This window comes from Balaenoptera acutorostrata, chromosome 8, assembly GCF_949987535.1.
Source record: "Balaenoptera acutorostrata chromosome 8, mBalAcu1.1, whole genome shotgun sequence".
In the NCBI taxonomy this organism is placed as follows: domain Eukaryota; kingdom Metazoa; phylum Chordata; class Mammalia; order Artiodactyla; family Balaenopteridae; genus Balaenoptera; species Balaenoptera acutorostrata.
In genome coordinates this window covers 100,545,928-100,572,761 of record NC_080071.1, presented here as the reverse complement: position 1 = coordinate 100,572,761, position 26,834 = coordinate 100,545,928, and positions in this window count along the sequence as shown.

Below are 26,834 nucleotides of genomic sequence, written 5' to 3'. Positions count from 1 at the left end.
TACACAATACACTAGTAAAAACCCAAGAGATCACTGAAGAAATCAAAAAGGAAATCAAATAATACCTAGAAACAAACCACAATGAAGACACGATGACCCAAAACCTATGGGATGCAGCAAAAGCAGTTCTAAGAGGGAAGTTTAGAGCAATACAATCCTACCTCAAGAAACAAGAAACATCTCAAATAAACAACCTAAACTTACACCTAAAGCAATTAGAGAAAGAAGAACAAAAAAACCCCAAAGTTAGCAGAAGGAAAGAAATCATAAAGGTCAGATCAGAAATAAAGAAAAAGAAATGAAGGAAACAATAGCAAAGATCAATAAAACTGAAAGCTGATTCTTTGAGAAGATAAACAAGATTGATAAACCATTAGCCAGACTCTTCAGGAAGAAAAGGGAGAAGACTTAAATCAATAGAATGAGAAATGAAAAAGGAGAAGTAACAACTGACACTGCAGAAATACAAAGGATCATGAGAGATTACTACAAGCAACTATATGCCAATAAAATGGACAACCTGGAAGAAATGCACAAATTCTTAGTAAAGCACAATCTTCTGAGACTGAACCAGGAAGAAATAGAACATATAAACAGAACAATCACCAGCACTGAAATTGGAATTGTGATTAAAACTCTTCCAACAAAAGAAAGCCCAAGACCAGACAGCTTCACAGGCGAATTCTATCAAACATTTAGAGAAGATGCTAGCACCTATCCTTCTCAAAATCTTCCACAATATAACAGAGGGAGGAACACATCCAAACTCATTTTACAAGGCCAACATCACCCTGATACCAAAGCCAGACAAAGATGTCACAAAAAAAGAAAACTACAGACCAATATCACTGCTGAACATAGAGGCAAAAATCCTCAACAAAATACTAGCAAACAGAATGCAACAGCACATTAAAAGGATCATGCACCATGATCAAGTGGGGTTTATCCCAGGAATGCAAAGATTCTTCAATAGACGCAAATCCATCAATGTGATACACCATATTAACAAATTGAAGGAGAAAAACCATATCATAATCAATTGATGCAGAAAAAGGTTTTGACAAAATTCAATATCCATTTATGATAAAAACCCTCCAGAAAGTAGACATAGAGGGAACTTACCTCAACAGAATAAAGGCCATATATGACAAACCCACAGCCACCGTCATTCTCAATGGTGAAACACTGAAACCATATCCACTAAGATCAGGAACAAGACAAAGTTGCCCACTCTCACCACTATTATTCAACACAGTTTTGAAAATTTTAGCCACAGCAATCACAGAAGACAAAGAAATAAAAGGAATCCACACTGGAAAAGAAGAATTAAAACTGTCACCATTTGCAGATGACATGATATTATACATAAAGAATTGTAAAGTGGCTACCAGAAAACTACTGGAGCTAATCAATGAATTTGGTAAAGTAGCAGGATACAAAATTAATGCACAGAAATCTCTTGCATTCCTATACACTAATGATGAAAAATCTGAAAGAGAAATTAACGAAACACTCCCATTTACCATTGTAACAAAAAGAATAAAATACTAGGGATAAACCTACCTAAGGAGACAAAAGACCTGTATGCTGAAAACTATAAGACACTGATGAAAGAAATTAAAGACGATACAAACAGATGGAGAGATATACCATGTTCTTGGATTGGAAGAATCAACATTGTGAAAATGCCTATACTACCCAAAGCAATCTACAGATTCAATGCAATCCCTATCAAACTACCAATGGCACTTTTCACAGAAGTAGAATAAAAAATTTCACAATTTGTATGGAAATACAAAAGACCCCGAATAGCCAAAGCAGTCTTGAGAAAGAAAAATGGTGATGGAGGCATCAGGCTCCCTGACTTCAGACTATACTGCAAAGCTACAGTAATCAAGACAGTATGATACCGGCACAAAAAAATATATAGATCAATGGAACAAGATAGAAAGCCCGGAGATAAACCCACAAACATATGGTCACCTTATGTTTGTTAAAGGAGTCAAGAATATAAAATGGAGAAAAGATATCCTCTTCAGTAAGTGGTGCTGGGAAAACGGGACAGCTACATCTAAAAGAATGAAATTAGAACACTCCCTAACACCATACACAAAAATAAACTCAAAATGGATTAAAGACCTAAATGTAAGGCCAGACACTATAAAACTCTTAGAGGAAAACATAGGCAGAACACTTTATGACATAAATCACAGCAAGATCCTTCTTGACCCATCTCCTAGAGAAATGGAAAGAAAAACAAAAATAAACAAATGGGACCTAATGATACTTAAAAGCTTTTGCACAGCAAAGGAAATCATACACAAGATGAAAAGACAACATTCAGAATGGGAGAAAATACTTGCAAATGAAGCAACTGACAAAGGATTAATCTCCAAAATATACAAGCAGCTCATGCAGCTCAGTATCAAAAAAACAAACAACCCAATCCAAAAATGGTCAGCAGACATAAATAGACATTTCTCCAAAGAAGATATAAGATTGCCAACAAACACATGAAAGGATGCTCAACATCACTACTCATTAGAGAAATGCCAATCAAAACTACAATGAGGTATCACCTCACACCAGTCAGAATGGCCATCATCAAAATATCTACAAACAATAAATGCTGGAAAGCATGGAGAAAAGGGAACCCTCTTGCACTGTTGGTGGGAATGTAAATTGATACAGCCACTATGGAGAACAGCATGGAAGTTCCTTTAAAAACTAAAAATAGAATTACCGTATGACCCAGCAATCCCACTACTGGGCATATACCCTGAGAAAACCATAATTCAAAAAGAGTCATGTACCACAATGTTCATTGCAGCTCTATTTACAATAGCCAGGACATTGAAGCAACCTATGCGTCCATTGACAGATGAAAGGATAAAGAAGATGTGGAACATATATACAATGAATATTACTCAGCCATAAAAAGAAACGACATTGAGTTATTTTTAGTAAGGTGGATGGGCCTAGAGACTGTCATACAGAGTGAAGTAAGTCAGAAATAGAAAAATAAATACCGTATGCTAACACATATATATGGAATCAAAAAAAAAAAAAGGTTCTGAAGAACCTATGGGCAGGACAGGAATAAAGATGCAGATGTAGACAATGGATTTAAGGACACAGGGAAGGGAAAGTGTAAGCTGGGATGAAGTGAAAGAGAGGCATGGACATATATACACTACCAAATGTAAAATAGATAGCTAGTGGGAAGCAGTCACATAGCACAGGGAGATCAGCTCAGTGGTTTGTGACCACCTAGAGGAGTGGGATAAGGAGGGTGGGAGGGAGACGCAAAAGGGAGGGGATGTGGGGATATATGTATTAGTATAGCTGATTCACTTTGTTATACAGCAGAAACTAACACAACATTGTAAAGCAATTATATAATAAAGATGTTAAAAAAATAATAAGATGCAAGTGTTAATTACTCTTTTTACATATTTCTGTTCCTCACCTGGGTCAGCAAATGCCTTTAAGTTGATGGATTAACCTAGTCTAAACTATCTCTTGATATTTGGATTTCTTAATTGTAAATCTTTCCCATATCCCCAAACTGCCCTATGAATTACCTCTTTCTGCTTTCCCTTGGGTAACTGAGTATATGAAAGGGAATTCAGTGAAATTTATGGAGGCCTCATTCTGCCTTCTAATACTAATTCTTAAATTCTGGGCTACATTTAGAAGTTGAGGATCCAATCTGATTAAATTTTCAAAAGATCTTTTCTGCATATTTTGAAACATATCAGTAAGATTAAACATGGCTTAAATAAATACAATTTCCCCCTAAACCTATGCTAATTATACTACTCTGGCTCTTCCTTCCTGAAATACAAGATACAAATCCAATTTTAGAAGAGCAACAACAAATGTATACAGCAGCTAATGGATACTATTTATTACTTGATTAATATTAAAAAATTACAGTGTTGCATATGACAGTAATACAAATCATAGCTTATTGGACAACATGGAGGAAGGAAGTTCTAGAGTTAGCACTCACCTTATAAGCATTTTATAAGAACTCAAGTTTCCAAATTTAAGATAAATTAGGGAGAAATAATTTGGATTTCAAAATATTGATGTGATTTATGATGGAATTCAACAGAGTTCTTTAAAACAGTAAACTACCTAAATGAATGTAAAATATGGTTTTGATTTCCTAATGTCAATATGTATTTTTTCAGCAATACAACAATGGTTTAAATAATGTAATACACTAAAAACATTATATAAACTATGAATAGAACTCCTTGAATATCAGATACACAATGAAAATTCAAATTTACCATTAAATTACATCAACTTTTCAGTCAGATTGTATTATCTACTTTCAGAACAGAGACAATTACAGCTAAGTCCACTAGATATGAACGAGTTCCGTTCCTGAGAGTGCATTCGTTAAGTCCAGTTTGTTCATAAGTCCAACAGAGTTAGCCTAGGTACCCAACTAACGCAGTTGGCTATATAGTACTGTACTGTCATAGGTTTATAATACTTTTCACACAAATAATACATAAAAAACAAACACAAAAAGTAAAGAAAACATTTTAAATCTTACAGTACAGTACCTTGAAAAATACAGTAGTACAGTACAACAGCTGGCATGCAGGGCCTGGCATCAAGTGAACAGGCAACAAGCTTTCCTGACTGGAAGAGGGAGAGGAGATGGGTGATGGTAGAGCTGAAGCATCGTCAGCAATAGGAGACAGAGGTCAAGCTGCAATTTCACTCATGCCTGACACTGATGGAAAGCACGTTTGCATCTTTGAAAGCTTACAACTTGAAGGTTCGTATGTAGGGGACTTACTGTACCTGATTTTCCCCCTCCGGTTGTCTCTTAATTCTTTATAATAGGTGAAAAAAATGCAAGCACACACAATTTTGTTTTGTTTTGTTTGCATTCACGTTCATGGCTAAGGTTTTAATAGAAGATTATCTCTTGTAGTAGGAAAAGCATGAAAACAAATAAAAACATCTACAGACATACATCTTAAAGAAATAGAATTTATGACAGTAAATTTTAACTTTATAATGTTTATTTGTATGTAGTATAAATATCTAAATTCTGGGCCTCTCTCACCTTCTGAGATGGCCCACGCTCTGTCTATGGGATGTGTATCTCTCTAAATAAATCCACTTCTTACCTATCACTTTGTCTCTCACTGAATTCTTTCTGCGATGGGACATCAAGAACCTGAGCTTCTGATCAGCTCGGTGCTTTGTGACCACCTAGAGGGGTGGGATAGGGAGGGTGGGAGGGAGACACAAGAGGGAGGAGATATGGGGATATATGTATATGTATAGCTGATTCACTTTGTTATACAGCAGAAACTAACACACCATTGTAAAGCAATTACACGCCAATAAAGATGTTAAAAAAATAAAGTAAAGTAAATCCATTACTTCTAAAAAAAAAAAAGAACCTGAGCTTCATTAAGTCCTGAAGCCAGGTATGTGATCTCAGTTGCAAGACCACGGGTTTTGGCCAGGTTCGAGTCCCGGCCGAGTGGGTTCGAGTCCCAGTCTCAGTTTTGGCCAGGTTTGAGTCTCAGCCGCGTGGTTTCAAGTCCCAGTCTGGGTTTTGGCTGGGTTTGAGTCCTGGCACATGGGTTCAAGTCCCAATCTGAGGTGCACAGTTTCAACAAGGGTAGTCCAAAAGGGAAAATCCCAACCAACATTCTGCCACAGGCAAAGCCCGACGCGAAAAGGTACCCTGGTGTTGTCACATGTGAGCCCTGTTATTCGTCTCAACCAGTCAATGCAAGTACTGAGACACATACATAGAGACAACAAACATAGTCCCACAAACAAAAGATCAGACAAGATGTAGCCCACTTCCACTCCCAGACAGAGGACTCAAAATGGCTCGCAATGATCCGGTAGAATTTTCCCACCCTACACAAGCGAGAGTGGCTCACCCCAAAACAATACACACAAAAACACAAATGACAGATAGGCTATAGCCACACAGACAGAAACTCAGAGGCGGTATAGTTTAAAAATTCCACTTCCACTCCTGGACAAAGGCTTCCAAACAGATTGGCTCAGTTCTTGAAAGAGAACAAACCCAGAGTTGGCTCTCAGGGGGCCCAGAGTGGCTCAATTCCTGCAAGGGAGTGAGGCCAGAGTGGCTAGCCCAGATGGAGTGGAGAAAATTCCCAGCCTTTCCATTCCTGTGACAAAACAATTTTAGCTGAAGAATAGTATAATAATTTAGGCCACCATACAAAGGCCACCTCTCCTCACTTTTAAGAATATACATTGGCTAAACAGAGATTCATAGCTATAGGCCGACCAATCTGCCAAAATCTTCCCCAGGGGGCTGTCAGATGGAGAGGAAGAGGAAGCACTTCCCATACTGAGTCGAATTAAACAGCTATGTGCACAAAACTGAAAGCAAAACCAGAATTCTCACCAGCCAAACGGAAGCCACACACATGCACAAAACAAACCAAAAAATAAATAAATAAATAAATAAATAATAAAATAAATAAATAAAATAAATTCTGACCTAGTTATAATATAATTAAATCACTTTGCTGTATTTTTTGGTTATTTATATGAACAAAAAAATCTGAAAAATAAATCTTACTCACAGAAAAAAACAATAGTTTAGAAATTCATCTTAATGCATTTATTAAAAGAAGAAATGTTCATAATCTGAGAAAAAACATTTGTGGTAATACTAAAATGATCAAAATGTTAAATCAAGGTTGTGATTGATATAAAAAAATAATAAAATAAAAAATTTTTAAAAATAAAAAGGACTATGAGCAATTATATATCAACATAGAAAACTTAGATCAAATTTACAAATCCCTAGAAAGACGATGAACTATCAAATCTCACTCAAGAACAAGTTTAAAAATCTAAATACAGCTTCCCTGGTGGCGCAGTGGTTAGGAATCCGCCTGCCAATGCAGGGGACACAGGTTCGTGCCCCAGTCCGGGAAGATCCCACATGCCACGGAGCGGCTAGGCCTGTGAGCCACAACTACTGAGCCTGTGCTCCGTAACGGGAGAGGCCGCGACAGTGAGAGGCCCACACACCATGATGAAGAGTGGCTCCTGCTCGCCGCAACTGTAGAAAGCCCTTGCACAGAAACGAAGACCCAACACAGCCAAAAATAAATAAATAAATAAATAAATAAATAGTAAATCTAAATAAGCCTATAATAAGTAAAGAAATTGAATTCACATATTTTAAAACTTCCCAGAAAGAAAGTCACAGGCCCATATGGCCTTACTGAAGAATCCTAACAAAAATATAATTAAAACCAAGCCTTCAGACACTCTTCTACAAAATATTAGAGAAAGGAATACATACGAAGTAATGCTGTGAGGCTAGTGTTAGGCTGACACCAAAAACCAGACAGAGATATCACAATAAGATAAAACTACATATCAAAATCCTTATAGACCCAAATATCCTCAAGAAATTCTTCAATTAGCAAATCAAATGCAACTACATATAAAAAGCAATCTATGGTGACCAAGCGGGATTTTTTCCAGGAATACAGGGTTGGTTTAACATCCAAACATCAGTGTATTACAGTATACCTTATATATAAATTATAGGACAAAATCCTCCCAATCATCTCCAGACTAGCCAAAAAAGGCATATGACAAAATCCTACACCTTTTCATGATAAAAACATTCAGCAAACTGGTACTAGAAGGAAACTTCTTCAACCTTATAATGGATATCTCCAAAAACCTACAGGTAACATCATACTTATTGGTTTAAAACTGAATTCTTTCCCCCTTAAAATCAACACCAAGATAAAGATGTCTGCTCTCATCACTTCTATTCCGTAGTGTATGGAGATTCAAGTCAGGGCAGTTAAGCACGAAAAAGAGATAAAAGACATCCATACTGGAAAGCAAAAAGTAAAATTATCTTTAGTCACAAATGACGTAATCTTATATACAGAAAATCTTACAGAATCCACTAAAAAACTATTAGAACTAGTAAATGAGTTCAGAAAGGCTGGATAATCCAGGGTCAAAGTACAAAAATTAATTGTATTTCCATATGCTAACAATGAACAACATGAACTTAAAACACGTTAGAGCTTCAAAAATCAAAGAATCACGAGCAGAGACATTAGATTACCTAAGGCTTTTAATTTGGACAAGGGCTATTTCACCGTAACTGAACACAAATCACATCACCTTCAGGCATGCCTGTACCTCAGTCTTCAGCTACATCATCTAACAGTGGTTGCCATGGCAAAGATGGCTGTAATTTTACAAGGTGGCAGGAACCTCTGCTTGGCACCCAGGACAGCAGAAGATACTGGGGAGTCCACACCCACTAAGGGATATCTCCACACCTCCTACTAGACCCTGGACACTTGCATATTAAAGCAATGAGAAGCCAGAACAAGCTCAATAGGAGTAAATGGCTACTCCCTAAAGGAGATGGATTTTTAAGAGGAATTTGTTAAAATTAAATTGTAGGGGGGCTTCCCTGGTGGCGCAGTGGTTGAGAATCCGCCTGCCAATGCAGGGGACACGGGTTCGAGCCCTCGTCTGGGAGGATCCCACATGCCGCGGAGCAACTGGGCCCATGAGCCACAACTGCTGAGCCTGTGCGTCTGGAGCCTGTGCTCCGCAACAAGAGAGGTCGCGACAGTGGGAGGCCCGCGCACCACGATGAAGAGTGGCCCCCGCTTGCCGCAACTAGAGAAAGCCCTCGCGCAGAAACGAAGACCCAACACAGCCAAAAATAAATAAATAAATAAATAAATTTTTTAAAAAAAGAATGAGATCCTGGCGTGGCCTTGGGCAATTGTGCTCATGCAACCGTGATCCCCATTTTATAGATGCAGAAACGGACCAGAGAAATTAAAAAAAAAAAAAAATTAAATTGTAGGGGTGTCTTTGTTTTTGTGTTTTAACAAGACAGTGCACGTACAGAGGTTGAAAGTTAAATAGCACCACGGGATGAAAAAGATGTGTAAGCAGGGCCCTGCCTTACTCCTTCTCACCTCAAAGAGCCCGCTGCTCAAAGGCACCGCTTCAGCCTCTGCACCTGCTCCCACGTGGGATGCACCCACCTGCGTCCCACGGTTGTGTCCCTGCTGCTGCTCCTTCACGTCCAGGCTTTACCGATTGAATTCCTGCCTTTTGTACCTTCTCCCTTCCCACCTACACAGACTCATCTCCCTCTCAGCCTGCCATTATGATTGCATCATACTTTCTGTTTAAATAATTACCTGAGGTTTGAATTATCATAACAATGGACATAAACATTTTTCATGTCAGGTTCAAGAGTATACAATGATTACATTTTATTTCTTGTATAACTTTTTTGTTTTTATGGGAGTTAATAAGTCCCTGTTTGTTTGTTTAGTTTTCTATGTACCTTTCCCTAGTTTAAGCTCTTCAATATCAAATGAACCCAAAAATGTATTAGTTCGTTTGTTTCTCTTGGAGTGATCTCCGTGGAGTCCTCTGTGCTCCTGCACAGTTCTCCTCACCATTTCTGGGCAATCCCTTCACTTCTCCACATGCATGGGATCCCTCGTTTCCTGGATTCTATGTGTTCCATTTTCTCAAACTACTGCCTTATTTTCTTGGGGCACAGCTTCCGGATAGGCTCTTGAAAAAGGATGACAAGGAGGTAAGTTTTCTAAGATTGTAAATGACCTAAATTATCTTTATTTTAGAGGCATCTAAATCTCCATCCAAGAGGCAAATGGATAAACAAACTGTGATATATTTACATAATGGAGTACTATATAGCAGTTACATAGATGAGATTTACACGTATGAACATGGATGTAACTCACAATAATTATATTGAAAGAAAAAAAGCAAACTGCAAAAGACTACATAGTGCAATAATGATCTATAAATATATAACATCACTGTGATATGTATATATATATATGTATATAAAACATATATATATATATATAGTCATCTCATTATTTTGTATTTGTGAATTTGCCTGCTGGCTAAAATTTACTGGTAACCGTCAAAATCAATACTTGCCGTTTTTGCAGTCATTTGCAGACAATATGCAGATGGGAGAAAAATTTGAGTAGCTCTCGCACATCTTCTCAGGTGAAATCAAGATGCCTTCTTGTCAGAGCTCTCATGAACAAAGGGCGGAGATGGAAGGGGAGAGTGCGGTGCAGGGCAAGCAGCTCAGCTCCAGCTGAATGGGTTTGAATCCTGACTCTGGCACCTGCCAGTGGGGAGGCCTTGGGCAAGTCACTTGGCACTTCTGAACCTTGTTTTCTCTTTTTAAATAAAGAAAGTAGAGTAAGTTGTTTTAGGATTTAAGATTACAATCTATGTGAGACATGTAAATATTTCCCCTTGGAGAAATGTTTCACACACACACACACTTTGGCTGAGCACAGAATTCCAGATGAGAAATCCATTACTTACAAAAATGTGAAGGCATTGTTCCATGGTCTTCTAACCTTCAATGGTGCTATTAGCAATGCTATCTTACCTAATACTTTACCTAATAGTATTTTAAATACTAGTTCTTTAAATCTAGCAACTTGTTCCTTCAGTTCTGGATGTTTTTCTTTTATTATTCCTTAAACAAGTTCTTCCACTCGGGCTTACGGTTCTCTCTGCAGAATGATCAGGCAGGGACCTGGCCATTCCACTGGGCTTTTAGCATTTGGTACCTGTCAGCATTTCCTCTTAGATGTGTCCTTTTTCCCATAAAGAAATTCTCCCCTTCATGCCTTTATATAAATAAAGATCTGATTAAGCGGAAAGATTGATCATTTTCATGGCTAGAAGACAAAATATTATAAACTTAAATCTATAAATACAATAAAATTGCAAAAATCATGTTTGTGTGTGGGTGTGTGGGTGTGTGGGTGTGTGTGTGTCTGTTTGTGTATGTGTGAATGTGTGGGTATGGGGTACGTGTCAATATGTTCCATGACAAGCTCATCTTAAAATGCATAGGATGATAAAGAGACAGGATAATTTTGGAGAATAAATGTAGATACACGCCCTAACAATTACCAAAGCTATTATAAAGCTAGGGTAATTAAGATAGAGTAGGATATTAGCACAAGAATAGACAAATTAACCATTGAAACAGAAAAGAGAACCCAGAAACAGAAATTGAAAAATTACACAATTTAGAGATCAGAGGGGGAAAGATGAACTATTCAATAAAGGACGCTGGGGCTCTCCAAATGGCAAAATTATAGCAATAATAATAACAACAACAACAACAACATTTTTTTTCACTTTCACTATTAACAAAATTAATTCCAAGCAGATTAAAAATTGAAATGTGAAGAGCAACAATTTTAAATTTTTTGAAGAAAAGACAGGAGATACACTTATGATCAACTGATAGAAATAGAAAAGAACTTCTTATATTAAGACATAAAATTAACTAACCATAAAGAAAAGCAAAATAAGAAATTTGGCTTCATTAAAAGAAAAAAATCTAAACAAAAGAACAAAAATTACCTTCTAAAAGGTGAAAGTATGAGCCACATGCTAGAATTAGATAATGAAGTATACAGATAGAGGCAATGCATTTGACCAGCATAACCATCTGTCCTGGTCTGCCTGGGACAGTCCTGGTGCACATCTATGGCCTCAGTGTAACTGTTATTTATACCCTATTCTCACTCTCAAAAATATCTAGCTGGCATGATGTATTATATGATCACTCTACATATAAACAAAAAGGATTAGTATCAAACAGTAATCACAGAACCCTTGCAAATAAATAAAAATTCTAAAATATTAAAAAGACAACAAGAAAATAAACAAGGAAAACAAAACAAAACAAAATGAGCAAAGACTATGGTTAAGCAATTCACAGAAGAAGAAAAAACCCTAATGGCCATAAACTCATGAAAAGATGTTCAACTTCACTAGTGAACAGGAAAATAGAAATAAAAACCACACCCATCATATTGGCAAAATTTAAAGTCTGAAAATGCCAAGTGTTGGAAGGATATAGAAAAACAAGGATGCTCGCGGTCTGAAGGTATGAATGTGAAAGGACTCACCTCCTTGCAGAGCAACTTTGTATTATCTGGTTAAAGCAGATACTCTTAGACCAGCAACTTGACTTCATGAAACTTTTATTTATGTCCACAGAGAGATACGGACAGGATGAGAAAATTTGGAAATCATCTAAATGGGCAAATGAATTAAGCCATGCTTTGGCAAAATAATATTATACAATACTCAAAATAAATGATCTGGTCCTAAAACATCAACATAGGCAAACCTTAAGCACAGTAGTGAGAGGAAAAAGCAAGTGGCAGAAAGACATATAAAGTATGGTACAGCCTATATAGAGTTAAAAACATGCAAAGCAATGCTACTCATTGATTAGGTGCAGCTTCTAAAGAGTTGCTACTCACTGAATACATTGAATACATAAACACTAGAGAAAGATGCATGAGGGTGAGAAATGCAAGCACCATGATAGCCATATTTCTGGAGAGAGAAATAGTAGAATGGGACAGGAGAGGGTTCGTGGAGGGCTTCAACACTACCCATAGGATTTTCTTCCTTTTGAGAAAATAAGATATGAAACAAATATGATGAAACCCTGAGACTGAATGAAGCTATGTGGTGTACACATGTATATTCTTTTATATAATTCCCTATACTTGCCTGCATGTGTGAAATATTTCATAATAAAACCTTTTGATAGTAAAATAAGTAAGTAACAGTCAGTGGGTCTGGGAATTTAATTGTCCATACCTAGTTTCTGGTGGGGAAAATCAGCTGTTCTCTCCAGATCTAGTGTCAGAGCCCACAGGAAGCCAGCCAGCTTTGTCTCATCATCTCAGCCAAGAAACTGGACCCCAGTTTCACAGAAGCCCTAGCAGGTACTGCCCATTCCATTTTACACACAAAGATGGGAGGACCCCACGAAGGACAAGGGATGAGAAGTACTTATGTTGGGGGGAGGGGATACTGTCACACCTCGCTCTTCTTGTAAGACCACTATACAGGATGCAAGTTTCATTCTCCTTTTCTTGAGTAACTGAGCTTGTTTAGCAGCAAAATGATTTTCTCTCAGAAGCAGGGATAGCCACAGTCCACTCAAAGTGTAGATTTTCCTTCACTGGAGATTTCTCTGCGAGCTGAAATTTATTTTCTGGGGAGAACACAGAATCAGACAAGGTTGGGAATGTGTAGATGTGCCCCAGGGCTGGCAGTGATGCCCCACCCCAACCCTGTCTCTCTGAGTCTCTATCTCCAGGGAGGTGCATGAGTCCTGGGCCCAGGAGACTGGGTTCTCCCATGGCCACACCATCCTGGATGGAGCTGCAGCCTCCCCGGAATGCCCTTAAGGGCAATGTGTCCCCAAACTTCCTCCCATGGCCTTTCACTCATCCCCAGACTTCCACAACTGCAAATCTCTTGTGTTGGTAATAAACCTGGTGTGGTGAAGAGAGGGTAGCAGCTGTACTTGAATCCGTGTCAAAACCCTGCTTCAAAAAAAAAAAAAAAAAAAAAAACCCTGCTTCAGTAGTTTAAAAAGCAGTCGTCAAACAAGTCCAGGTCAAGCCCCTCCAGTCTACTGAAACTTGGGTTTTCCTCTCTGTGGGGCAGGAGGGATACGCTGACCTTGCAGATTTCTCGTACATGGTGGAAATAATACATGTAAAATATTGGCCTGCAGTACAAGCTCAAACGTTACCACCTCTGGAAGGTAATGTTTCCTACCCCTCTGAATCCCTCAGTGGATTGGGTGCTCCTCCTCTTACCCCAACTCCACCCCTTGACCAGACCAGGCATCTGGCTTCCTGATGGTATTAATGGTCGACTCATATAGGATGTTTGCATGTCTGCCTCTTCTGCAGATTGTGAGCTTCTGAGGATGATATAAGAGCGCTGCCCCCCTTTCTGCTGCCCCAGAGCCAGCACCAGAGGCTGCAGAGAAGATTGAGAGAGAGACGGAGAGGGTGTGAGTGAGGGATTGAGAGAGAGAGAATGGATGTGGGAGTGAAGGAGAGAGAGAGGGAGAGAGAGAGAGAGAGGGATGGAGAGAGAGAAGTCTCCCTGGGCCCCTTGAAGGACAGTACAGGTAAATAAGTACACATGGGGTGCCCAGACCCCCAGGATTGAGTCTCCAGTCCACAAAGGGAGTCATCGCGTGACCACTGAGGTCACCCAGAGAAGGTGAGGTCAAGGACATTGAACTCTCAATGGAACCTACAGTGTCAGGCCTGAATGTGTGCCTCCAAAGGTACTAGAGTTGCACCTGGGGACCTGACCATGGGCCTCCTCCACCAGCCAAGAACCCCTCTTGCAGAAGCTCCCTTGGGGCCCAAGAGAATGGGAGGAAGCTCCCACAGGCAAAGATGGGAGGGCTGAGGCCCTAGCAGCAGATAAAGGAAGTGAAGGAGACTTTGATCTACCCCCAGGGCCAGACTGGGTATTTTGGACCCATTTCACAGATGAGAAAGTAGTGGTTCAGCGAGGTCAAGTAGTTAATCGAGGTCATGCACGCAGCTAGTAAGGCATCAAGGTTAGGGCTCATGCAAAGATCATGCTCCCTGCACTCAGCGGGGCTGAGGAAGAGGCAAAGACCCCCAGGGTGGGCCTCACCCTGGAAGGAATCAGAGAGAGAGGCCACTGTCAGCTGCTTGAGTGAACAAATAGATTCCTTTATGCAGCACAACTTTGCCTTCCTCTCAGGTAGGGCTCTTTAGCTAGAACATGTATGGGTGATAAGTGCTAATAATTCTAAAAATTAATAATAGCTACCATTACAGAATGCCAGACAAAGGGGGCACATTAAAGACATTTCACACTTGATGCTCACAGAAGCCCTAGCAGGTACTGCCCGTTCCATTTTACACACAAGGACACCGAGGCTCAGCAGGCAGGTGGCATGTTCAAGGTCACACGGACTGTAGGCAAGGCTTGAACTCAGGCTGCACAGCTCCAAAGACCCTTCATGTCCCAGTGCCCCGTGCCCCCCGAGTGTTAGTATAGCTTCGCCTGCTATTCGCGAATCACAGATAATAGAAGTGATCCTCAAGAAGGCCCATGAAAAACCCACAGCCAGGAGCCAGGTCAGCCCTCACCCCTAAGAAAACCTGTGTGATGGACTTCCTTGGTGGTCCAGAGGTTAGGATTCGGTGCTTTCACTGCCGGGCCTGGGTTCAATCCCTGGTCGGGGAACTAAGATCACACAAGCCCAGCGGTGCAGCAAAAAAAAAAAAGAAAAAAAGAAAACCTGTGTGGGAGACTGTGGGGACCCAGGTGGGCCACACAAGTCCACTGGACCAGACTCTTCCTTCAAGAAGATAAATGCTCCAGCAGGAGCCGGATCCCCATGCCGCTCCCAGGTACCCTCCCAGCTGTGCCCCCTGCCCCAGCCCCAAGGGTCAAGCAGTATCCACCATGGGCCAGGCAGGCAGCTGAGGACAGGAGCTCCCCACCCTGCAGTGACCTGGGCCGAGTTCTTCTGCAGCAGCTCCCAGCCTTCCATAGCCTCTGGATCAGCCACCCGCCCAGCTCATTACTCACTTCTACTGCCAAACCCCAGAGCCCTTCCCCCTATTTGAGGAAATGTCCACCGTGTGAGCCCTGGAGGAAAACCCCAGCCCCTCCTCAGAAGCTCATAGCCATGATCTGACTTCCCCAGACTCCTGGGCAGTCGGAGTGAAGGCTCAGAGCTGGAAGGCTTGCAGACGCCCCATCCCACGCTCTGCTCTGGCGGCCTGGCGCTGGGCCAGGCAGGAGCAGTGCTGTGCTGGGCCCAGGCGGGGTGCAGGTAGACCGGGAGCCCGGAGGCAGCCTGCCGTCCTCACTCCTCCCCAGCCCTCTAGTAAGTTGGGAGGCCCAGGAACCATTTAATGAAATGCTTTTCTGCTTCAATCAGCCAGAGTTGGTCTCTGGTGCTTTCATCTAAAAATCTTCCTTCACTCGCTCATTTATTTATTCATTCACTCACTCACCAAATACTCGTTGCTCCCCTGGGATCCACAGGCCCCTGAGCCACCTCCACCACTCACTGCTGTGTGACTGCAGATGAGTAGTTTACTTTTTTGTGTTCAGTTTCCTTACCTGGAAAATAAGAATAATTATCACTGCTAGCTCACAGGATTGCTGTAAAGTTGCCTGGGGTACAGTTAACTTGTATGTACTAGTTAATGTGGTCACTATCGTCATCATCACCATCATCATCATCATCGTTATAGCTACCACTACCACCGTGGGCCAGGCACACAGCTGATTCTGGGAAGTAAGTACCACCAGGGCCTTAATCCCAAGGAGCAGCAAGTCTGACCGTGAAATAGACAGGACATGTGACCATAATGGCAGACGGTGACAGTGTTGGGGAAGGGAAAGAACAGAGGGGGTTGTTCCATGGAGGGGTCAGACTTGCATCTGAGAGAGACCGACCCCAACAGTAGGGACCAAAATCTTTCCCCCACTGGCTAGTCTGAGGTGGACACATACCACCCCTTTTTTCTGTATTCTTTCAAACTACAAACACGTGGCCAGCAGGGGGCGGGAGGGAGGTCGGTTCCTGATGTCCTCCCTTCCGAAAAGAGGACACACAGCAGCAAAGCAGCTGCAGCCTAGGGCTGGCAGTGAGAATATTTCCACGAGGCAGAGAAGGGAGGTGGGGAACAGTGGAGACTCCCAGCAATTTGCTGAGGGGGTTTGTCATTCTGGGCCAGCTGCCTGCCTCCCCTAGGCCAGAACCTGACCTTGAGGTTTGATCAGAGATGAAGCCCCAAAGCCACCGGGCAAGAAGGGAATGAAAAACTCACCTGGGGAGGGGTGTCTTCTTCTAGTCCTCACAGAGGGCCCCCTCTCCTCACTTCATCAGCTGGAGGAAGGATGCTGTCTCCGCGGGTCATGGGGGAGGAGAAGGCAGCTCTCCAAGCTGCCCAGACCTTGGAAAGGAGAGGTTTGTTTCCTGGTTTTGTTTTTGTTTTCTTGGGGTTCCTTGCTCACTGTCTTCTGTCTCACCACCGTCCCCAAGGTTTCCAGGGCCCTCACACTGCCCCCTGGTGGTCTTCAGTCCCACTATCTTAGTCCCACCCTTCTGAACCTTGACCTGCCACAATACCTCCCTGAAGAAGCCAGTAGTCTACCCAGCGGCTCCTTCCCCTCTAAACAACGGCACAGGCCTCTTTGTTAAATCCCTCTCTCTCTCTCACACACACACACACACACACACGCATGCACACACACGCACACCTCCCTCACATTTCCACCCTCCTCATCCTGGGCTGTAAGAAATCCTGGGACCCCCAAGCTCTTCCCACGCCGATCCCGGCTTCCTCATCCAACCCACACGTGCCCTTTCTCCAGGACGCAGCTCAGGTGCCAGGAGCCCCAGAAATTCTCTGGTTTCTCCCTCTGACTTCCACTCTTCTGTGTCCATAGCACTCTGTTCTTGCCACGTTACAGGTGGATCCCAGCGTGGCAGTCCACACTCAAAACTTCCAAACGTAGCAAACATAAATGCAAATGCACCACTGAGGTCACGCTGAGAAATGATGATTTCACTGGACACTGAACGAACGTCCAGGCCATACCATACACTACATGACAGAAGCAGAATAAACCCCCTTTCTTTACTTCTACTCTTTCCCACAAGCTCCTCCCACCCCCCACCCCCCACCCCCCGCCCCAGCCTTCGCATCTTGCCTCTTCTTTTTCCTACACTGCCCTCCGCGGTCCCAGGTCACGCTGGCCCCCTGCGGCCTCCGCTCCTCACCCCGCGAAAAGGAGCCAGAGCAGCCCTCTGGGGCATGAGCGCGCATGCGCGCCCGCGCAGCCTGCAAAGTGGGGAGGCGTCCCGCCCTATTCCAAACCACTCTGTCCTTGAGGCTGTATGGTGGGGTCTCGGAAGGGGTTTGGGTGGAGAGGGAGACCACATGCCCCCAGAATTTCCTTGGTTGCCGGATTTGCTCCGCAAGCGAGAGAAAAGCGGTTTCCGAAATCAAGGCATTCTCACTGGGGTGTATTTTGACAAGAAAATAAGATTTGTGTCACATTTTTAAATTATTTAGGTAATGAGTTCTCCCACGGCTGTGAGCTCCGCTGAGGCAGGGTCCTTGCTTCTTTCCTCTGCACACCCAGCACCACGCAGCTCACGCCGCAGCGGAAAAGGCAGGATCCAACCCAAAAGGCCCACACTGAGGCCCCAGCGTCAGACCCCACGCCCACTGCCACCGTTACTGTCCTCATTACTACTGCAGTTCTGGTCACTGTAAATATGCCCTGAGCTAGACGAAACAGTGATCGGGCTGTGGGCGTTTGTAAACCTGGTGCCTTGAATGCAGGAAGGAGTATGTCCCACAAACGTCCATATTCATGACTCCGGTGCTTCTTGTTCTGCCAATTGCGCAGCCCAGCCGCAAAGGAAGGGGAGAGGATAATTCACGCCTTCCTCAAGAGTTAATCCTGAGCCTTTATCTATGTAAAGCCTAGTCTGGGGGGCCATCAGACCCAGCCCACGTGAGGACCCAGCTTTAACTCCAGCTTCCCAGGCAGTGGACATGCGCCGGGGGAGGTGAGGGCACTGCAGGCAGGACTGGCTGTGGTCTCCCAGCAGGCAGACAGCAGGTGCCCCCGGAGCAGTCCTTGGAGGAACATGAATAATGATAAAGCCCAAAGAAGAGCCTGGTGATTGGCCCCTGGGAGAGTTTGCAGCACCTGTCACGCGCACTTCTCATCATACACGCATCTCCCCCGTGCCTGGTGTGAAAGACCTCCCACGACACATTTCTTTTTGTCTAGCGTGTGCCTGGGGAGTATGACAGGTGGCAAGATCTAAGAATACCCTCATCTGCCTTCTAAAATGAGATGGAAAGGGGCCCAGCGGGGAAGTCCTGGGCTGAAATATTATTATTATCAATTACAGTGACACTTTCTGACAGTACAATGCTTTGTGATATGTCAAAGCCTGATAATATCTGCTCTTTTGTTTGGCCCTCGCCAGATCGCCTTGCAAGACCAGGGCTGTGATCCCCCGCCTCTGACAGGGGAGGAACTGGAGGTGGACTTCAGAAGCTGACCCGAGGCCACACGGAGGGAGTGGTCTCAATAGGCCGGGTCTCTCTGGTGCCCACATGACATGTGGCAGAGCCTATGGTCCAGGCACTAAGAAGAGCAGGAAGAGGGGAACTGACCCCCAGTGCTTGGGCGCTCCCGGCTTTGGTTGGCTGCTGTTCAAGTTGGGGAGCTGTGGCCCCGCTCCCAGGGAGCCTGCCTCACTGCTCTGTGCATGGTCACCACTTCCCTCCTGGTATAAGGGGCACATATACTAGTATGTCCTGAACTCTGAGGGTCTGTGAGAGCTCACAAGGTGGTAAAAATATGTTCCAAGAGCTTTTAAAATATTCACATCATTAGACCCAGTCATTACACTTCTGGGAATGCAACCATGGCAGAGTGGAAAGAGGACTGCTTGAACTTCACACGAATCAGGATTCACATCCTGACTCTACATTCACTCACTGGGTGGCGTGGGAAAATTACCTGCCCCATCACCTCCTGCTCCCTAGCCTGTGACTCATAGTCACAAGCCCAGTGGACTGTGCTGGAACACAAGGGCCATTCTATGAATAGTGACCAGTGTCATGAACACAGAAAAACCACATTCACCAAGGCGCTTTTCACAGGTATATTTAGAGAGTAGAAAAATCAGAGTGGTACAAGCTGCACTATTTTATTCCAGAAGTTAAAGAGTTTATTTTTTTTTAAAGAGTTTAATTAAGTGTGACTCTTTAGTAGATGCCACAATCGTAGTGAACTTCCAAGGCCAAGAAGCCTGGTACCTGCTGGTGGTCACTCAGGAAACTGCATCCCAATGAAAAAGAGTTTCAAGGGGTTCATTCATGCCACCGTAGTGGCTGGAGAGTTCAGAGGACCCTGGAAACCACCCACACTGATCCTGTAAATTCATAAGTGAGGAGACCTAGACCCCAGACAAAGAAATAACCCACCAATGCTCTTAGGCCCCAGAGGTGGCATCAAGTCCATGACACCAAGACTTCTGAAGTCACTGCCATCAGACCAGAACTCGAAACCACACCAAGGGATAGAAAGAGCACCTGAGCAGAGGCAAGGACGAGGAGACACAGCTGAGTTGTTCCTGCATTTTATGATCTGATTACAGCGGGAAATAAGAAGAAAGTCTGGTTCTCTACTAGCAGGGTGACCAGCCTCGGCCCACCGCTGTCCTGGAGTCATGTCCAATTTAGCATTTGTCCTGGGTTTATTAATGAAGAATCATTACTAGTAGTTGTATTGATAACCCAGGATGAATTTGCAGACTTCCAATTTACACTTCCAGCTTCTTCTGAGGTCTGTTAAGTATCATTTATGATGAATGGGTCCAGAGGTCTTCCATTGGCATCTGGAAGGTGACAGTGATAAGTCATCTGTAAACATCTTCCTTTCCAGGGTAGAATGCCAGTTCATTGCTGTCATGAGAAAGCTCACTCAAACACAAGCCGTTAGGGACAGCTAACTGCTCCTGGCCTCTGTGGTGGTAGGAATATTCAAGGCTACCGTTCCTGCTCGTCAGGCTTGCAAATGAGCCATGACCAGGCTGCAGCCCTGTGGCGCCGTGAACATGCGTGGGAGACTGAAGCGGAAGATCCCGCTGTGGCACATGAGCAGAGGAGGTCGAAGGATACGCTACAGTGTTTGTCATGTGGCCGTTTACTTATTTTATTATTCCGTAACACTTAAGAGAATTTTTTTTCAATAAGAGCTTTCAGTAGCAATGAACTCAAAGAAACCCACATTCATATTTAATGAAAGTTAAGTACTGTTTGCTAGTATTTTATTGAGGATTTTTGCATCCATGTTCATCAGTGATATTGGCCTGTAGTTTTGTTTCCTTGTGACAACTTTGTCTGGTCTTGGTATCAGGGTGATGGTGACCTCGTAGAATGAGTTTGGGAGTGTTCCTCCCTCTGCTATATTTTGGAAGAGTTTGAGAAGGATAGGTGTTAGCTCTTCTCTAAATGTTTGATAAAATTTGCCTGTGAAGCCATCTGGTCCTGGGCTTTGGTTTGTTTGAAGATTTTTAATCACAGTTTCAATTTCAGTGCTTGTGATTGGTCTGTTCATATTTTCTATTTCTTCCTGGTTCAGTCTCGGAGGTTGTGCATTTCTAAGATTTGTCCATTTCTTCCAGGTTGTCTCTTTTATTGGCATATAGTTGCTTGTAGTAATCTCTCATGATCCTTTGTATTTCTGCAGTGTCAGCTGTTACTTCTCCTTTTTCAATTCCAATTGTATTGATTTGAGTCTTCTCCCTTTTTTTCTTGATGAGTCTGGCTAATGGTTTATCAATTTTGTTTATCTTCTCAAAAAACCAGCTTTTACTTTTAATGATCTTTGCTATCATTTCCTTCATTTCTTTTTCATTTATTTCTGATCTGATCTTTATGATTTCTTTCCTTCTGCTAACTTTGGGGTTTTCTTGCAAAAATCCTCAACAAAACACACCATACACATCATACACCATGATCAAGTGGGGTTTATCCCAGGAATGCAAGGATTCTTCAGTAAATGCAAATCAATCAATGTGATACACCATATTAACAAATTGAAACAGAAAAAAACATATGATCATCTCAACAGATGCAGAGAAAGATTTCAACAAAATTCAACACCCATTTATGATAAAAACCCTCCAGAAAGTAGGCATAGAGGGAACTTACCTCAACATAATAAAGGCAATATATGACAAACCCACAGCCAACATTGTCCTCAGTGGTGGAAAACTGAAACCATTTCCACTAAGAGCAGGAACAAGGCAAGGTTGCCCACTCTCACCACTATTATTCAACATAGTTTTGGAATTTTTGGCCACAGCAATCAGAGAAGAAAAAGAAATAAAAGGAATCCAAATTGGAAAATAAGAAGGAAAGTTGTCACTGTTTGCAGGTGACATGATACTATACATAGAGAATCCTAAAGATGCTACCAGAAAACTACTAGAGCTAATCAATGAATTTGGTAAAGTAGCAGGATACAAAATTAATGCACAGAAATCTCTTGCATTTCTATACACTAATGAGGAAAAATCTGAAAGTGAAATTAAGAAAACACTCCCATTTACCATTGCAACAAAAAGAATAAAATATCTAGGAATAAACCTACCTAAGGAGACAAAAGACCTGCATGCAGAAAATTATAAGACACTGAAGAAAGAAATTAAAGATGATACCAACTGATGGAGAGATATACCATGTTCTTGGATTGGAAGAATCAACATTGTGAAAAAGACTCTACTACCCAAAGCAATCTACAGATTCAATGCAATCCCTATCAAACTACCACTGCCATTTTTCACAGAACTAGAACAAAAAATGTCACAATTTGTATGGAAACACAAAAGACCCCGAAGAGCCAAAGCAATCTTGAGAACGAAAAATGGAGCTGGAGGAATCAGGCTCCCTGACTTCAGACTATATTACAAAGCTACAGTAATCCAGACAGTATGGTACTGGCACAAAAACAGATACATAGGTCAATGGAACAGGATAGAAAGCCCAGAGATAAACCCACGCACATATGGTCACCTTATCTTTGATAAAGGAGGCAAGAATATACAGTGGGGAAAAGACAGCCTCTTCAATAAGTGGTGCTGGAAAACTGCACAGCTACATGTAAAAGATTGAAATTAGAACACTCCCTAACACCATACACAAAAATAGACTCCAAATGGATTAAAGACCTCAATGTAAGGCCAGACACTATAAAACTCTTAGAGGAAAACTTAGGCAGAACACTCTATGACATAAATCACAGCAAGATCCTTTTTGACCCACCTGCTAAAGAAATGGAAATAATAAGAAAAATAAACAAATGGGACCTAATGAAAGTTAAAAGCTTTTGCACAGCAGAGGAAGCCATAAACAAGACAAAAAGACTACTCTCAGAATGGGAGAAAATATTTGCAAATGAAGCAACTGACAAGTGATAAATCTCCAAAATTTACAAACAGCTCATGCAGCTCAATATCAAATAAACAAACAACCCAATCCAAAAATGGGCATAAGACCTAAATAGACATTTCTCCAAAGAAGATATACAGATAGGCAACAAACACATGAAAGGATGCTCAACATCATTAATCATTAGAGAAATGCAAATCAAAACTACAGTGAGATATCATCTCACAGTGGTCAGAATGGCCATCACCAAAAAATCTTAAAACAATAAATGCTGGAGAGGGTGTGGAGAAAAGGGAACACTCTTGCACTGTTGGTGGGAATGTAAATTGATACAGCCACTATGGAGAACAGTATGGAGGTTCCTTAAAAAACTAAAAATAGAACTACCATATGACCCAGCAATCCCACTACTGGGCATATACCCTGAGAAAACCATAATTCAAAAAGAGTCATGTACCAAAATGTTCATTGCAGCTCTATTTACAATAGCCAGGACATGGAAACAACCTAAGTGTCCATCAAAAGATGAATGGATAAAGAAGATGTGGCACATATATACAATGGAATATTACTCAGCCATAAAAAGAAACGAAATTGAGTTATTTGTAGTGAGGTGGATAGACCTAGAGTCTGTCATACAGAGTGAAGCAAGTCAGAAAGAGAAAAACAAATATTGCATGCTAACACATATACATGGAGTCTAAAAAAAAAAAAAAAAAAAGTCATGAAGAACCTACAGGCAGGATGGGAATAAAGACGCAGACCTACCAGAGAATGGACTTGAGGACACGGGGAGGGGGAAGGGTAAGCTGGGACAAAGTGAGAGAGTGGCATGGACATATATACACTACCAAACGTAAAATAGATAGCTAGTGGGAAGCAGCCGCATAGCACAGGGAGATCAGCTCTGTGCTTTGTGACCACCTAGAGGTGTGGGATAGGGAGGGTGGGAGGGAGGGAGATGCAAGAGGGAAGAGATATGGGGATATATGTATATGTATAACTGATTCACTTTGTTATAAAGCAGAAACTAACACACCATTGTAAAGCAATTATACACCAATAAAGATGTCAAAAAATAAATAAATAAAGTTAAGTACTGAATTTCTACTTCTCAAGGAAGTCTTTGATGGATATGCACAAAATGTCAATATTTACCATGAGAACCCTGGAAAACCAAACCCCCAAACTTAAAGAAAGAGATCAGCTTTTAATCCAAAAATTCAAAGGTTTGTGTGCATGTTTTAAGACTGTGCCCTGTGATGATGATTAAATCCCCATAACTGCAGAATGTACCCCTCTGTCTGTGAGGCATGATTTTTTTAACATAATTATCACAGTATTTTTGTATAGCTGGTTTATTATTTTTTAATTTAATTTAACTTTTTATTGAAGTAGAGTTGATTTACAGCATCGTATTAGTTTCAGGTGTACGGCACAGCAATTCAGAATATGTATATTCTTCAGATTCCCTTCCTTTATAGGTTATTACAAGATATTGCATATAGTTCCCTGTGCTATACAGTGGGTCCTTGTTGGTTATCTATTTTATATATAGTAGTGTGTACATGTTAATCCCAAACTCCTAATTAGCATGACTTTTTATTTACATCCGCAGGTTGTGTTCTAGGATATATTTCCTTTGTTTTGATTCCAGTGTTTGTCGTGTAGTTACAAAATGTAAAATGATAGTTGACTTCATCAGCAGAAGAACATCACACACAGTGAAATGATGCCAGGTTTACACCACTGTCCTCAGATGCTTCAAGTAGAAATTAGTTCATTCCATTAACTGTTTGATTTTCTCATCAATCAATGGAATCAACATCAAACTTGTGTAAGTTCATTCCATCAAAGGTGAAACATTTGACATTATTATGACTGCTATTATAAATCAGTTTAAAGGTTCAAAGCTGAAGATAAAATTATTGTTTTGCAATGACTACATGAATAAAAATTTTAGTAGCACACAACATGTGGTAAAAAAAAATTCTTCACTAAATTTAAAAAACATCTGTAGCAGAATGTATTTGGAATAAATTGTAGTGTGCATATAATTGATAATTGCATTCCAGCAAGCTGCACTATTTTATTTGAATAGAAAGCCCAGTTTTCACATTTAAAATACTTCTATATATATGTATATATAAAGGGAAACAGACTTCAAAATGTTTATAACAAAACCGATGTGGAAAACAAAACATCACCGTGCTTTCTCTCTTTGCGGTCTGTTATCAAGCTGGTATTAGAAATATTTGAGACCTCAAAGAACTACTTTGTGAACCAACCTAAATGGCTGACAGTGATACTAGAACTTTTTGCAAATGAGTCCATGAAATTCTAGTTGCATTTAGATCAAAAGTGTTCAAAGAAATACACACACCAAAAAAAAAAAAAAAAAAAAAAAAACTGTTTTGAGGCTTTTATCAAAATGTAATTATTGAAAACAAACATGAAACGATTGAAATTTTTTCCCCTCAGATGAGCTGAACAAAATAAGCAATTAAAGCTCAAGCTATGTATGAGGTTTATCTAAAATATTATAATTGTGCTTTGTAAAATTTCAGCTGATTGGGAGAATGTTTTGATAGAGTTATATTTTTAAATGGATAAATTTATATTCTAAATTGTAATAAAATAAAATTAAGAAACCCCATGATTTTGCAGCATCTAAATTTAGCAAAACCTTCAAAGGAATAATAGAGATAACATATTAATAAGTTTTGTAATGTAAAAAGTTTTCTAAAGAAAGTGCTCTGTGGGGAAGCCATAAGATAATTCCTATTGAGATATTTTTCCATAAAATACAATTTTGAAAAAAAAATTGCATGCAATTTTGTGGGAAAAAAAATATGACCACACTGAAAAAAGTACGTTCATCAGAAAAATACCAGGAACTTTGTATTAGAAAAAGAAATGGCTAAAAACCAGACAAAAAATGGTCAAATTTGATTTATCAAATTTAGGATAAAGTCAAGCAATAATTAATGGCAACAGATGTTTCATCAAAAAAGTATTTTTTTTTAAAGTTTAATTTTTATTTATTTATTTATTTATGGCTGTGTTGGGTCTTCGTTTCTGTGTGAGGGCTTTCTCTAGTTGTGGCAAGCAGAGGCCACTCCTCATCGCGGTGCGCAGGCCTCTCACTATCGCGGCCTCTCTTGTTGCGGAGCACAGGCTCCAGATGCGCAGGCTCAGTAGTTGTGGCTCACGGGCCTAGTTGCTCCGTGGCATGTGGGATCTTCCCAGACCAGGGCTCGAACCCGTGTCCCCTGCATTGGCAGGCAGATTCTCAACCACTGCGCCACCAGGGAAGCCCAAAAAAGTATTTTTAAAGAATGTATTTTGCTACTTTATTTTGAAATTATGTTTGGATTAGATGTCCATGTCTACACAACTATTAATGAAGTGCAACAACTACTCCATACTGTTATTTTATGACATTGTTTGTAGGATAAGCATAATTGTACTTAATGTTAGGTTATCTGAGGCATCCGTTATCCACACCCCTGTGAACCTATTGTCCGTCTCTAAATGGCTGCAATGCTCCCCCAATCATAATGGCTTAGTTGGTGACTCAGTGCCTAGAAGGAACAGCACCACACTACTTTTTTTTTTCTCTTTTCCTTCTTTATTTTATTTATTTATTTATTTTTTAACATCTTTATTGGAGTATAATTGCTTTACAATGGTGTGTTAGTTTCTGCTTTATAGCAAAGTGAATCTGTTATACATATACATATGTTCCCATATCTCTTCCCTCTTGCATCTCCCTCCCTCCTATTCTCCCTCTCCCACCCCTCTAGGTGGTCACAAAGCACCGAGCTGATCTCCCTGTGCTGTGCAGCTGCTTCCCACTAGCTATCTATTTTACGTTTGGTAGTGTATATATGTCCATGCCAC